The sequence below is a fragment of the Herpailurus yagouaroundi genome, unplaced genomic scaffold (assembly GCF_014898765.1).
Source record: "Herpailurus yagouaroundi ecotype Mexico unplaced genomic scaffold, PumYag 159, whole genome shotgun sequence".
Taxonomy (NCBI): domain Eukaryota; kingdom Metazoa; phylum Chordata; class Mammalia; order Carnivora; family Felidae; genus Herpailurus; species Herpailurus yagouaroundi.
Window position 1 is genome coordinate 8,505,209 of NW_024412400.1, and position 14,116 is coordinate 8,519,324.

The following is a 14,116-nucleotide window of genomic DNA, read 5'->3' on the forward strand; positions in this document are numbered from 1 at the left end:
AAGTATCCGAATGTGACTGCATAAAGAGGGAAGCAGCCCTTGCACCTGCCTCTGGGTCCTTGATTTTTCTCTTCCACAAGGAAATAGGGATCTTCACGTTGAGGTCTTTGTATCCCCAAAGGTCCACTGGACAGACTACAGGGCGGTCTAGAAACCTCCTGCAATGATGTACAAAGTATTGGATGTGTTTGATGTACTGGAGGTATTTGCCCATTTTTCTGGGGCGAGACATCTGAACGTTACTCAGATTTATAAAATGGCACATGATTTTGCACGAGTTAAAATCATAAGCCCAAGTAAGAGCACCCATGCCTGGGAACAGTGCAGAAGGCTGGAAGTCTGTGCCCTTCATGCTGAGCTTTATGATTTACCCTCATCACTGCCCAGCTGTATCCTAGACCCACGTGCATGCCTCGTTCTTCCTACTTCTGCAAATTTCCATGGAGTTGACCATTAGCTCACTTTCAAATCACTTTTAAACCAACAAAGAAAGGACAGATTGTTAATAAACCTGAAATATTTTGAAAAGAAAAGCCTTGTAATTTCTACATGAAAATAGATTCCATATGGTGTAAGGGAATAAATGTAAAAAAATTCACCAAGCCTATACCAGAAGACGTTACACTTGAATAACAACATAATTTTAAAGTATTAAAGGAATTCCTTAACGTAAGCTCAAGGGCAGTTATCTTAAAAGAAAATTACATAGGGATTAAAACCTCTGGACATCAAAAAGTAACAGAAAAGATTAAAGGCAAATAAACTAAGAACAAAATATATGAAACATGTGTGACCAAGAATTAATATAATTAATCTATAAAAAAAAAAACCCTCGTAAATCAAGAACAAAAGATGAATTTTCCAAAAGACAAATGGGCTACGGACACGAGCAGTTAGCGTACAAACGATAAATTACAAGATGCTAATGCAAATGCGAGAAACTTTCATTTTACTTATAATAGAAGTAGTAAAATGAAGACAATGAGATTTTTCTTTAAGCTGTAACGATCAGTAAGAGAAAGCTATAAAGGGATGGAAACCCGGTACACCTGCTGATGGAGTTCAAATTAACACCACATATTTAGAGAGTGACTTAATTGCTTTTAGTTGGTAACAAAAGTCCTAAAAACGTGTGCGTGTCGATTTAGCAATTTCACCTTTGGAAACTTGGTCTAATAAAATAGTCACTCACGTAGGTAAAGATGTGGGTTCAAGGATATTTATTACAACGCTTGTAATAGAACTGGAAACACTCTACTGTTTTACAATAGGATATTGGTTGAAGAAATTATGGCCCATGTTTATAATGGAACACCATGACTATTATGTATAACTTTGAAACCTATGTCTCTGGACGTGGAAATATGCCAACAGTATATCAATAAGTGAGGAATGTGGATTATGAAATGAAAAGTACCATGCTCTTGCTCTTACAATATATGTAAATGTACAGAGAGGTACAGAAACTGATTATCCGAGCAGCACCATCCAATAGAAATATAATGGAAGCCCCATATGTAATTTTACATCTTCTAGAGGCCACATTGCAAAAGGTAGAAAGAAACGAACACAACTGATAATGTTTTATTTAACCCAGTATATTCACAACAGTTTAATTTCAACATGTAATCAATTTGAAAACTACTGAGATATTTTACAACTTGGTGGGTGTGTGTTAAATCTTTAAAATCTAATGTGTATTTCCCCTTACAATGCGTCTCCATTCAGGCTCGCCACATTTCATGTGCTCACTAGCCAAGAGGGAATAGTGCCTACCGACGTAGACAGCACAAGTCTAGAATCATATTCGCCAAGCTTTTAATAGAAGTTGAAACGATTAGTGCCCTGTGCGCTCTTTATGTTTTTGTGTCTTCTGGAATATATGACTTTTTTTCATAGAAGAAATAACTCAAAGAAATGTTTTTATTTACTCAGAGAAAGGAGTCCAAAGAGTCATTTGAATATCGGATCAGGCAGACGGTGGAAAATAGCATGGAGTGTCCTCAAAACATTAAAGATAGAACTACCCTACGATCCAGGGATTCCACTACTGGTTATTTGCCCGAAGAATACAAACACACTAACTGAAAAAGGATACATGCACGGCTCTGTTTATTGTGGCATTCCTTACATTAGCCAAGATATGGAAGCAGCGTCCCTCAATAGATGACTGGAGAAAGAAGATGTGATATATATGATGGAATATTATTCAGCCGTAAAAAATGGATCTTGCCATTTGCAACAACATAGATGGCTCTAGAGAGTATAATACCAAGAGAAATCAGAGAAAGACCAATACCATCTGATTTCACTCATATGTGGAATTTAAGAAACAAAACAAAGAGAAAAGAGAGAAACGATAAAACAGGCTCTTAAATATAAAGAACAAGCTGATGATCACCAGCGTGGAGGTGGGTGGGGGATGGGTGAGAGAGGGGGAGGGGATTAAGAGCCCGCTTCTCATCACGAGCGCTGAGTAACGTATAGAAGTGTTGAATCGCTATATTGCATCCCTGGAACTAATATAACACGGCATGCTAATTATACTGAAATTTGAAAAAGTAAAAAGTTGAAGAAGCAGAAGGGAGAATCAAACACACTGACCACATACGCCTAGAAAATGGAACAGAATTTCTGAGCTCTCCATACATATGCTCCCAGGAACCCAGCGCACGAGGGTGCTTACTTGTTTTAAACAACACTGGAATTTCATTCAAGTAAAAATACTGATTAACAAAAAATAGCTATCCGGGGCTTTGGAAATCAGATAATTCCCTTTTAAAGATATTTCTGGAAATTCTATGGAGGTGTAATAAAACACACACACACACACACACACACACACACACACACGAAACACTTAAAGCTTTTCTTGCTGTGGATGTTGGCATCAAATGAAGAGTGTTTAGGGCAACATACCCTTCAGTCAAGCCAGATTGATGGGTGGAAATGTTCCAGTAAGGATAACGTAAACATAGAATTATTATTTAATCACAATTTAAATTATTGGAATATTTCCACATCAGGCAGAACTTAAAGGAACAAATAGAAATAACTTAGTCGGGGCGCCTGGGTGGCTCAGTTGGTGGTTAAGTGTCCAACTTTGGCTCAAGTCATGACCCGTGTTCATGAGTTCGAGCCCCGCATCAGGCTCTGTGCTGACCACTCCGAGCCTAGAGCCTGCTTTGGATTCTGTGTCTCCTGCTCTCTCTGCCTCTCCCCTGCTCGCGCGCGCGCTCTCTCTCTCTCAAGTAAATAAACATTTTAAAAAAAAAAAAAAAAGAAAGAGCTTAGTCTTATCATTAGGACACACATGTAACAGACATAGGGATGCACCCACGGAGCCACAGGAAGAAAAAGGTAAGTTGCCCAACTAATATTCTTGTAAGTGAGCGTGTTTTGCCACGTTTGAACCTAACAATTAATTTTATTTAACTCTACTGCCAACCTGTACGTTCATGTCTTATTTGCTGGGGCTTCCTCAAGACCTCCCGTGGCACCTGCTACATGGTAGGTGCTTTTTACTACTTTGCTTAATAGCACTGTTTAGTGAGTGTCTATTACGTGCCAGACCCTGTTCTGCTTGTGGTCTGTCACAGGACAAAAGGCAAAAGCCCCCTAGCCTCATGAAGTTTCCATTCTTTTAAAAAAAATTATTTTTTTTTTTAACATTTACTCATTTTTGAGAGACAGAGACAGAGGGCGAGCATGGGAGGAGCAGAGAGAGAGGGAGACCCAGAATCTGAAGCAGGTTCCAGGCTCTGAGCTGTCAGCACAGAGCCCGGTGCAAGGCTCAAACCCACGAGCTCAGATCATGATCTGAGCCGAAGTTGGACGCTTAACCAACTGAGCCACCCAGGCACCCCGACGTTTCCATTCTAATGAAGGGAAACAGATCATAAACAGTACACATACAAATGAGTAAATTTTATAACATTGTACAAGGTGATAAATGCAGTGAAAAAAACCAGAGGAGGGTACAAACCCACATTCATGACAGCACTATTCACAGTAACCTCCAGCTTGCATCAACCCAAGTGTCCATCGATGAATGGATAAACAAAATATGTTACATATGCACAGCCTTAAAAGGGAAAGAAATTCTAACGCATGGTACCGGGTGGATAAGTCTTGAAGAGATTAAGTTAACTGAAATGAGGTAGTCATCAAAAGACACACACTGTGTAATTCCACTTATTTGAGGTATCTAAAATAGTCAAAGTCATAGAGACAGAAATAAAATGGTGGCTGACGGGGGTTGGGGGGTATGGGACGTTGTTGTTCAATGGGTACAGAATTTCAGTTTTGCAAGATGAAAACGTTCTGGAGGCTGGTTGCACAATAAAAAATAATAAAAAAAACTAGAGGAAAATAAAGTGGCTTAGGAGTGCTGAGGGCAAGGGTTTGGGGGTGCTCTCGATGTCAATGATGTGATTAGAATAGGTGTTTTAGCCTGAATGTTTGTGCTCACCCATTCACCTGTGGAAATCCCAACCCCCAGTGTGACAGCATTAGAGGGTGGAGACTTTGGGAGATCGTGCGGGCGGAGCCACCATGATGGGATTTTAAGAAAGGAAGAGACACGAGGTCTCTCTGCACCATGTTGAGGACAGCAAGATAGCCATCAGCAAACCAGGAAGGGGGCTCTCACCAGACACTGGACCTGTCGACACCTTGATCTCGGACTTCCCAGCCTGCAGAACTTCGGGAAATAAATGTTTGTTGTCTAAGCTGCCCAGGGGATAGTAATTTGTTCCAGCAGCCCAAACAGACTGAAACAATAGACTCGTCCTCACTGAGAAAGTAACATTATGGCAAGGATTTGAAGGAAGGAAGGGACTGGCCATCTGCATATCTGGAGGATACTTGCATTCCAGGCAGAGAAAACAGCCAACACAAAGAAACAGGCCCAGCGTGTGTGAATAGCAATAAAGAGGCCAATGCAAGGGGAGTGGCTTAAGGGGGAAAGAGAGGGTGATGGGGACACTTGGGATGGGAGCCTGATCACTAAGGCCTTGGGCACCATTCTAGGACTCTGACTTTTGTTTGGGAGAGGAACCACTGAGGGTCCCGAACAGAGGAGTGATGTGACTTGACACAGGCTTTGAGGAGATCACTCTAACTGTATGGAAGCAGGGAGATCATTAGATGGTCCGAAGGTGTTGCCACAATAAAAAAAAAAATGAATGAAGAAACAAACGAATAAGTGGGAAAATTAAGGTCTTTTCAAGCAGTGACATCCTATCCTATAGTGACGAATTATCTTTACTCAAAGCAAATTCTGGCCTTTGCTCTTGGCTTCTGGAAGCTGATCTTTAGTCCCCTAGAATGTCCTGCCTGATAGGAATGTCTTCGTTTGCCCATGAGCTTTGACCACTGACACTCTCATAGCGTGATTCACGGCGGAGGCTCTGGAACAGGCCATATCACTTCTGAACTCTGGAAGAACTGGAAGGCAAAGGTTTTAGGTTGACCCTTGGGAGGGGCGGGGAGCTAAAGCTCAGCCTCAGTGTGTGGTCAGTGTGTGACGGGGGCCAGTGAAAGCTCTGGATCCTGACGCTGGGTTGGCAGGACTCCTATGAGCGCTGTCACACGTCATAGCCAGGAAGAGAAATGTGGTACAGGACTCCGTGAGAGAAGACCACGAAAGCTTTATGTTTGCCCCCCTTCCCCACCCCGATCTTGCCTTGTGTGTCCCCTCCCTCAGCTGGTTCACATTTAAACCCTTTTACTGTAATAAAACTTCAGTTGCAAATATAGTACTTTGCTGAGCTCCATGAATAATTCTAGAAAATTATCAAACAGGAGGGAGGCTGTGAAAACCTCCAAATCTGTCACCTAGTCAGAAGTGAGGGTGGCCCTGAGGACCCCCAGACTTGCAGCTGGTGTCTGAATCTTGGGCTGATAGGGTGGGTGTGTGGAGAACGGTGCCCTTGGCCTTGAGTTTGGCAACCAAATGCAGTTACGTATTTCATTTACGGTCTCCATTCAAAGATATCGCACACATTCTTTTATAGATTGTTACTTCCTGGACCAGAAGTTTGCAGACACTAGCCCATGGGCTAGATCTGGCCCCCTGCTTATGTTTGTAAATAAAGTTTTATTGGAACACAGCCATGCTCGTTCCATTACATATCATCCGTGGCTGCTCTCCTACTGTTACAGCCGAGTTGAGTAGCTGCAACAGAAACTGTATGGCCTGCAAAGCCTAAAATATTTACTCTCTAGCAAACTGTCTCGAACAGAAAAAGTTTGCCAGTTTCTGATCTGGACCTGAACTTGACCTGGGAATCGGGAGTATGGGCTCGGAGGGTCACTAAACGTGGACTAATTATTATTATCTTTCACAGGACAACAGTTGGGCAGGACATACAGGACAAGGAAAGTGAATCGCAGTAATGAATTCAGCAAACGGAGTGCAAATTACTAGATAGGCGTGGCATTATTACGTGATAAATGTGAAATGATAAGCTTCCATGTTGGCCCCCTAACCTCTTTGTCATCAAAATATATTCTATAGAGCAATTTTTATTTTGTCCCCATGACACATACTTCCAATTTTAGGCTAAGCAAGGGTGGTAATTTACATTAAAAACTCTACAGGGGCGCCTGGGTGGCTCAGTCGGTTGAGCGTCCGACTTTGGCTCAGGTCATGATCTCACGGTTTGTGAGTTCAAGCCCCGCGTCGGGCTCTGTGCTGACAGCTCGGAGCCTGGAGCCTGCTTCGGATTCTGCATCTCCCCCTCTGTCTTCCCCTCCCCCACTCATGCTCTGTCTCTCTCTGTCTCAGAAATAAATAAACATTAAAAAAAAAAAAAACCCAACTCTACAAACCCATCGCTTCTCAGCCTTTTGGCTAAGATCAAGTATAAAAACTACAAACCTTGCCAACCACCGAGATAATAGATGTTCAACTCTTAAAAAAAAAAAGCCAACTGGCATCATTCTGTCCGGAGATTAGATCAAATTCCATTCCGAATCTTGCAGAAAGTGAAATGCTGCCCTGAGATGTCTACAAGACCCCAGAGGCCACATTTGTGGGGCCGCCCCTCACACAGAGCTGCACCTCTGCGATGCTGGTTCTGTTCTCAGCATTTCCTCCCACCTGTGCCTGCTGTCACCACCCTGCCTCACTGAGTCGTCTTCGACACTCAGCCACGTGTCAACACTTACACACATTCTCTTCCGGTGTTTCGGAACTTGCTGAACCTTGGGAGAGACAGGACAACATGGCAATCCACACTGGGAACTCAGAGTGAATGCTGTAGAACCCTGGTTCCCAAACTGTGTGCCAAGGCACCCTGGGGTGCTGCAGCCAACTCACAGCAGTGCTGGAAGATATTTTACGTTTCCGAAGGAAACAAAGGGATATTCAGTCGGGCACTGCACACGTTACTAACTCAAAGTAGTTCACTGTTTCAACAGCAGATTGCGCTACGCTCCTTTCAATGACATCTCTGTGACTCGTCGATGTTTGAGGTTACTGTTATTAGAAGCACGTCTAGAGAGAAACTCAACATGGAACAGGAAATGAGGGCGGAGGCATCTAATCCGATTCCAAAGTTGAGAGGTTCGCACCGCCCAAGATGCACGCATCTGATTGGTAAATCATTGTGATTACTTAACAATAAAATAAAATAAGTTTTCATTTAACTTTTCTTGCAAACTGCCGCTAAGTTGTTAGGCCATATTAAGCTGTTTGAGCTTACCACTTGATAAAAGAACCATTAGGGAATTCGTTTGACCTAGGGGCCGCCGTGAAAAAAATCACAAACACTAAGGGTGCTATGAGCTGAGAAAGTTTTGGAACGGCTGTTGTAGAAGTTAAACGGTTGAAAAAAGTCAACGGGCCATTTCTTCCATCATAGACGCCAGCTCCTGGCCAAGGGGTTCATCATTTCTCTCTCTCTCTCTCTCTTTTAATTTATATTCAAGTTAGTTAATATACAGTGTAGTTTTAGCTTCAGGAGTAGAACCCAGTGATTCATCTCTTACATATGACACCCAGTGCTCATCCCGAAAAGTGCCCTTAATGCCCATCACCCATTTAACACATCCCGCCACCCGCCTCCCCTCCAGCAGCCCTTCTATGCTGGGTCCCTATTTCTCAGCTCCCAATTGCCTCCAGTACAGAACTCTTGAGTCCCCAGTGCTGACTTACCCCTCAGGGTGTTCCCTTCCAACCTCCAACAGCTTATCAAGGTGTTTTCTACACAAAGACAGTTCCTCCCTCCACCCCCAAACAAATTCTTTTACTAGAAAATAAAAAAAATATTGGGGGGGGGGGGTCTTCTAATGTATACTGTTGTGATACCAGAGAAGAGGGTGTGCATGTCGAGAGCCCCAGGCACTCAGGAAGAGGGAGAAAGAAAGGTCAACTCAGAAGCAAGACTGGTGATGAAAAGGAGAGAAAGAGGTCCAAGAGAAGGTTGCCTGCCTCACAATGGCGCCCTGACCACGCGCTGTGTTAGCAAACGTGCTTTAGCCATGTCATCTGTGGGCTTCGTTGGAGCACAAACACCAGCCTCTCGCTTTAACCTTTATTCCGTTTTTATTTAAAAGAACGTTGTACAGCTTTGCCAGTTTTGGGGCGGGGTGGGGGGTGGCAGGGAAAGAACAGAATCTTTCACAAGAGCAGATCTGACCTGCCGTTTACGAAGGCTTTGCCTGCGCCGTTTGCTCTGAAGTCCGAGTACCGTGCTCCCTCTGCCTCCTCCATACCCATCACTGTCCAACGGTGACAGAATGATGGACACACAAAATCATTCTTTCCCGGAGCAGAAATCTCTCGCCCCAAGGGGTTTTGGGTAGCTCCTCTGACACATCTTTGGCCATCAGTCTCCTTTAAAATGGGATCCATATTCCGCTCTGCGTTGCAAGAACCACCTGTTCCCGTGTTTCTTTGCATTAATTTGCATTAATCCCCACGGCAAACAGGACCTCTGCATTGCTGACAACACTCTGAGGGGGCCGTTTACGGGGCATAGATGTGATAAGCGGGGAGGAACATGGCTTTCTTGAGGCTTTGGTTGGGAACGCCTGCTTAGAATTATTTCTTGTTCGTCCATGCTAAGGAGCAAACATCTCCTGAAATTTCAGGTGGACAGTCTGTGTTTCATTTTCTCTGTACAGAGAGATCTCAATCTAATCTCAACCACATCATTCCAAAAAAAAAGAAAAATGACTCCTACTGTTCCAAGCACTGGACTAAGGGCTTAGAGTTGCTGGTCTCCATACGTGACCGCCATCAATTGCTTCCCATGCCGCACGCACCCGTTGTTTCTCATTTGAAGAGATGGAGTGTATTTCTGCTTCCTTTGAATCTGGGCTTGGCCCTTTGGTCTGCTCTGACCATCACAATGTCGTGATAATGACACTGCGCCACTTCTAGGCCTAACCTTTCGGAGGTCTGGGGGCTTCTGCTTCTTTTCTCTCTTGGGGGCCAACTGCCAAATGAGAAGTGCAACTATGCGGACGCTTCCATGCTGGGAGGTGGCCCAAGTGTCTGGATGGAGAGGCCACGGAGCCACACAGAGGGAGAGCGAGCACCGCTTGGACAGCCTCCAGCCATTCCCGCCGTGCCGAGTGAGGTGCGAGACGTGTGTGCGAAGAAGCCATCTTGGATGTTCCAGCCCAGAAGAACCACCAGCCGAGCACAGCCTCTAGGCAGAGTTGTGAGATCACAAACCATCGTTGTAGGTCGCTAAGTTTTGGGTTGATGTGTTGGGTGGTAGCCGATAACTAGAACTATCCTTAATAAGTATTATTTCATTTAATAAACATACCACCAACTTGGTGAGGTACAATCTGCCCAGCCCCCCATCCACACCCTCCCCTCCCCCATTTCACAAGGGAGGAAACTGAGGCTTGGAGAGCTACATGATCTGTCTGATGTCACACAGCTAACTGTGACAAGGCTGAACGGGCACATGGTCCCAGGCCTGCCTGATTCCCAAAGCTCAGGGTGTCCTCTGTTCAAAAGAAATCTGTTAAAATGCTTGGATTAGCAGATGCTCATAGCTCCTGACTACCCTTCCCTTCATGTTTCCCTAAAAGAAACCCCCGTGTCAGACTTTTCACAAAGATGGACTGTGGCCATGTGAACCACGTCTGGGAATGACAGCTGCTGACAGGGACGGAGAGGACAAGGGGACAGCTGGGGAAGGAGGTAGCGTTTGTCGAACAGCTACCATGTGCTTCTTGGGCATGATGGACTGACAGAATCCTCAGGCAAGCCGGCAAGGATGGCATAACCACGTCTGCTTTACAGATGAGAAAACTGAGCAGAGAAGTCGAGGAACTTGCCCAAAGCAACCTGCAAGCAAATAGCAAAGACAGCATTTGGCCGCAAGCCTGTCCAGCTCCTAAGTCTGCAGTCTTTCTGATCTAATGAAAACCAAAGACCTGGCCCTATGTGCACAACTCTGAGATTTTTAATGTTGGAGGTGTGGGCATTTCCAGTTTTTACGTTTTACTTTGCAGTACCCTCATTTTGCTAAAGCCAAAAGGCAACCCGGGGACAGACACAGAGGAAAAGAATGACATGTTTCAAAGAAAGACCCGGGAGAACTAACTGAAATACAAACCTATTCAGGACAGCGAAACAAAATCGGGAAAAAGCCTGGTGTGGGTGGAGGTGGCGGGAGGCCCAATGCGCAGGACCCATCCTAGCAGCCGGGTCTGGAGGCCTCGCTGCAAAACTCCTTCGGCAGGGGCTACCAGTCGTTATGGTGGCTTCTAAGGAAATTTAAAATGTTTTGGGGAGTCACCCCTTTGTAAAAGTCACCCCTCTACCCGTCACGGCCCCTTTAAACAATAGCAGCAAAGATTCCAGCAAAGAACTTGTGGCCCCGTGGAGTCGCCTGCAGTTCCTGTCCCTGCGTCCTGGGACAGTCTGCCTGCCCTTGTGAAGGTGTGGGCGTGCGCGCGTGCGCATGCACACACACACACACACACACACACACACACACACCGGTGCACACACACTCACTCACGCACACATGCTCACTCGCACCTGGCGGACCTCACAGCACACTGCCTCTATCAGCAAGCCAAGCACTGTCCTAGTTTCCCTTGGGTCCCCTAGTTACTTAAGAGTCAGCCTGGATAGCGCGCTCTTTCTCAGAACAGAGGCTCTGGGGACCAGCTGAGTGCTGTCTGTGTCCCATGCAGTCTGCCCGGTCTGTCCCTGCGTTCCTTTTTCCCCTGCCTGTGTCCCCAGCACGGAAGGGACACAGGCATCTTTGGAATTCTCCCCCTTCCTCAGACCCACGGCAGGTGCAGAGGCTCTGGAGGTCTGTGCTGCTCGCCGGCTTGCCTTGGGAGGGAAGGCAGGACTGGCTACTCCTGGGCGTCCCCCTCTCCGGCCTCTGGTCTCCTCTCACTCCAACCAGGAGTTCTACAGCAGCGCTCTTAAGGGATCCTCCTTCCTCTGACCTACCGAGACCACAGAGTCTTTTCCGGTCCGCAGACTGCCATGCTGGGGAGGACAATTCTGTCCCTCGAGCTCTGAAAGCCTTAGCCCTATTGTGTCCGTGGGGGGGGCTCTCGTCAGGGTCTTCCCGGGAGGACTGATGCATGGGTGGGTCTGTGAGCACCTGTGGACTTTGCCCCCTGCCCCATACCCAGGACCCTCTGGTTAGAAACATGCATGTGGGGCTGGCTTAGTAATTAGATATGTGACTGGTCCCCTCCTTTTTTTTTTTTTTTTTTTTTTTTGCTGCCTCGTAATTGCAGCCCCTGGTTCACCCCAAGAATGACTCTCCTATTAAAAAGTAGAAGAGAGGAGAGGAAAGCCTTATTAATCCACCCACATGCGCTGGTAGAGCTGCTGGTGAAGTAGGCGAATTAACAGTCCCATTCTGTAATTCTGCTTAAAGCAAAGTAACAAGAGGCACCCCCGTTGCCACCCCTCTCCCCACCTCATAAATGCTTCTGGTGGCTTTGGACAACTGGAGCTTATGAGAGCCTGAGTGACAATATTTTCGCAGCTATGGAGTCATCTGCCATACCAGGGATCTTGGGCTCCAGGCTCCGTGACCACGTATGATACCGTATCTTACTTGCTCCTCTATCCAGAGCCGTAAGATGGTGTTTCTTGTCCTCTCCACAGCTGCCTGAAAATGATCCGTGAAACTGTCTGAAGAGACTCTTCCACCATCACTGCAAGGCAGGGCTTGGGCTACGTACAGCTGAGCAGGCACGTGTTCTCAAATAAGAAAGGTTATGTATGAAAGAGAGAGGACAGATCAAAGATCGGGACAGTGACTTGGTCAAGTCATGCAATCCTTCCGAGCCTCAGTGTTCTCATCTGGAAAATGGGAATAAGAACACATACATTTGCTGCACAGAGTTATTTCAAGGCGTAAACAAGGTGGAGATCTCGATCAGGTAAGCTCAGAGTTAATCGCTTGAAGACCTTGGTCTTACGATCTTTCCCAAGGCCTAGGTTGATTTTATTTTCTTCATCTGTAAGGAGAGGAAATGCACACCTAGGGAGGTTCATAAAATTGCCAGGCCTGGGTTTATGACAGGCAGAGCAGGGGTGGGGGCACCTGGGAGTTCTGGCTGCTTTGGGGTGGTCCCCACGCAGCATCTTGGTGGTTCCATTTCTGTCAAGGAGAAAGACGCGTGTGTGTGGGTTTCTCCTCTCTGCATCTCAAAGTCATTCTTCCTTTATGGCAACACATAATAGGCGTTTGCTGAATTGATTTGATGAGACTCTAAACAGAGCAACACAAAATAAAATGGCCTTGGGAAAAGACGATAGTGAAGTGACCAAGTTTTCGATGAAGACCAAGTACAAGGTGTCAGCATTGCCGACCCAAACAGATGGGTTTCATAAGAAGTCCATGCATCACCGAGAGCAGAACTGCCTCAGTCGAAAGTATACGGGAGTCAAGGCTCCTAGAGTTGGAAGGTCTTTACAGATTCTCTTTCTTCAACTCTCGTCTCACACATAAGGAAAATAAAAGGAAGGGATTTGGCCAGAGTGACCCAGAAGACGAAAGGTGTTGCCAGGTCCTTCCTAATCGCTATATTTCCAGTAAACCCAGGACCATAAGTGTGTCAAAAAAGTGGCCAAAGTTCCAGACCCGTATTTGCAGTTCTTAATCCAGAATACCAAGCTATGGTGGGTTCATCAAGGCTCAGTCAGAGCCCCTTATCCGACCAGGTCCCAGAGGCCGGCAGGGCGGGATGTTGAGACCTCTTAGACACTAGAAATATATCACAAGGCTGACCATGACCCAGAAAGGCCCCCCAAAGATGCAACATGGAACCTGGATGGGATGTAAGAGGACGGTGTCCAGGCAGAGGATGGATGAATAGTTGTTGTTGTGTTGTGTTGTGTTGTTGTGTTGGCAGGAGGCTGAATGGGAGAAATAGGGGGAGACAGGAAGGTGTCAGAAAAGTGGCACAGGGTGGGTAAGAACAAGAAAGTTCCTGCACGAACTGAGGCAGGTGGGAGAAAGAACGCCAGAGCCAAACTTCTAGAACTGGAGTGTAACACATCAGCCTGGCTCCAAAAAGACAAAAACAAAGAAGAACAAAACAAAAAAAATCCAAAGGGATGCCCAGGCACAAGGAATGGATGTAAGAGCAGCGCAAGTCTAGTGTGGACGGAACAGAACAGCTGGCCTGGCGCCCCAGAAAGAGGATCCAGAAAGAGGATTGTCTAGAGGTGGTAGTCGTAGTTCCAATTATGTTGGAAAGGCTACAGGGGGGAGAAGGCAGACGGGTCCTGTTCTGCAAACTGTACCCAGAACCCACTTGGCCCAGAGGGAAAGGAAAGGAAACCAAAGGCAGAGGAGTTGATGCATAAAGGTTTCTAAAACATTTATTTGCAAAACACACTTTAAAAAAAAAAAAAGTTGAGGACTAGTGGCAATAAGATCTAAGGGCTGGGGTCCTTTTTTACTGAGCTGACATTTCTCAGTCCTACAGTGGACAACAAGGAAGGGAGGGCAGAGCTCTCTCCACAGAGCCCTGGGTCGTATCTGGAGGAAAACCAAAGCCTCGAGGTCTCCTCCCACTTCTGGTCCTCAGCATATTTTTGGAAATATATGGTATGGGTAACGTCCCATTCTCATAAAGATTTGAGCCTTGAAATCTCTGA

At 45.8% G+C, this 14,116-nt stretch overlaps 1 long non-coding RNA gene across 2 annotated transcripts in view; it reads left to right on the forward strand.

Moving 5' to 3' along the window:
- Window positions 1-13,856, forward strand: part of LOC121033503 (uncharacterized) — a 195,637-nt gene extending 181,781 nt beyond the window's left edge. For both annotated transcript variants that reach the window (XR_005791945.1, XR_005791946.1), the window contains exon 4: window positions 12,113-13,856. This is a non-coding gene — a long non-coding RNA (uncharacterized LOC121033503). The remainder of the gene's footprint in view (window positions 1-12,112) is intronic.
- Window positions 13,857-14,116: the final 260 nt, after the last annotated feature.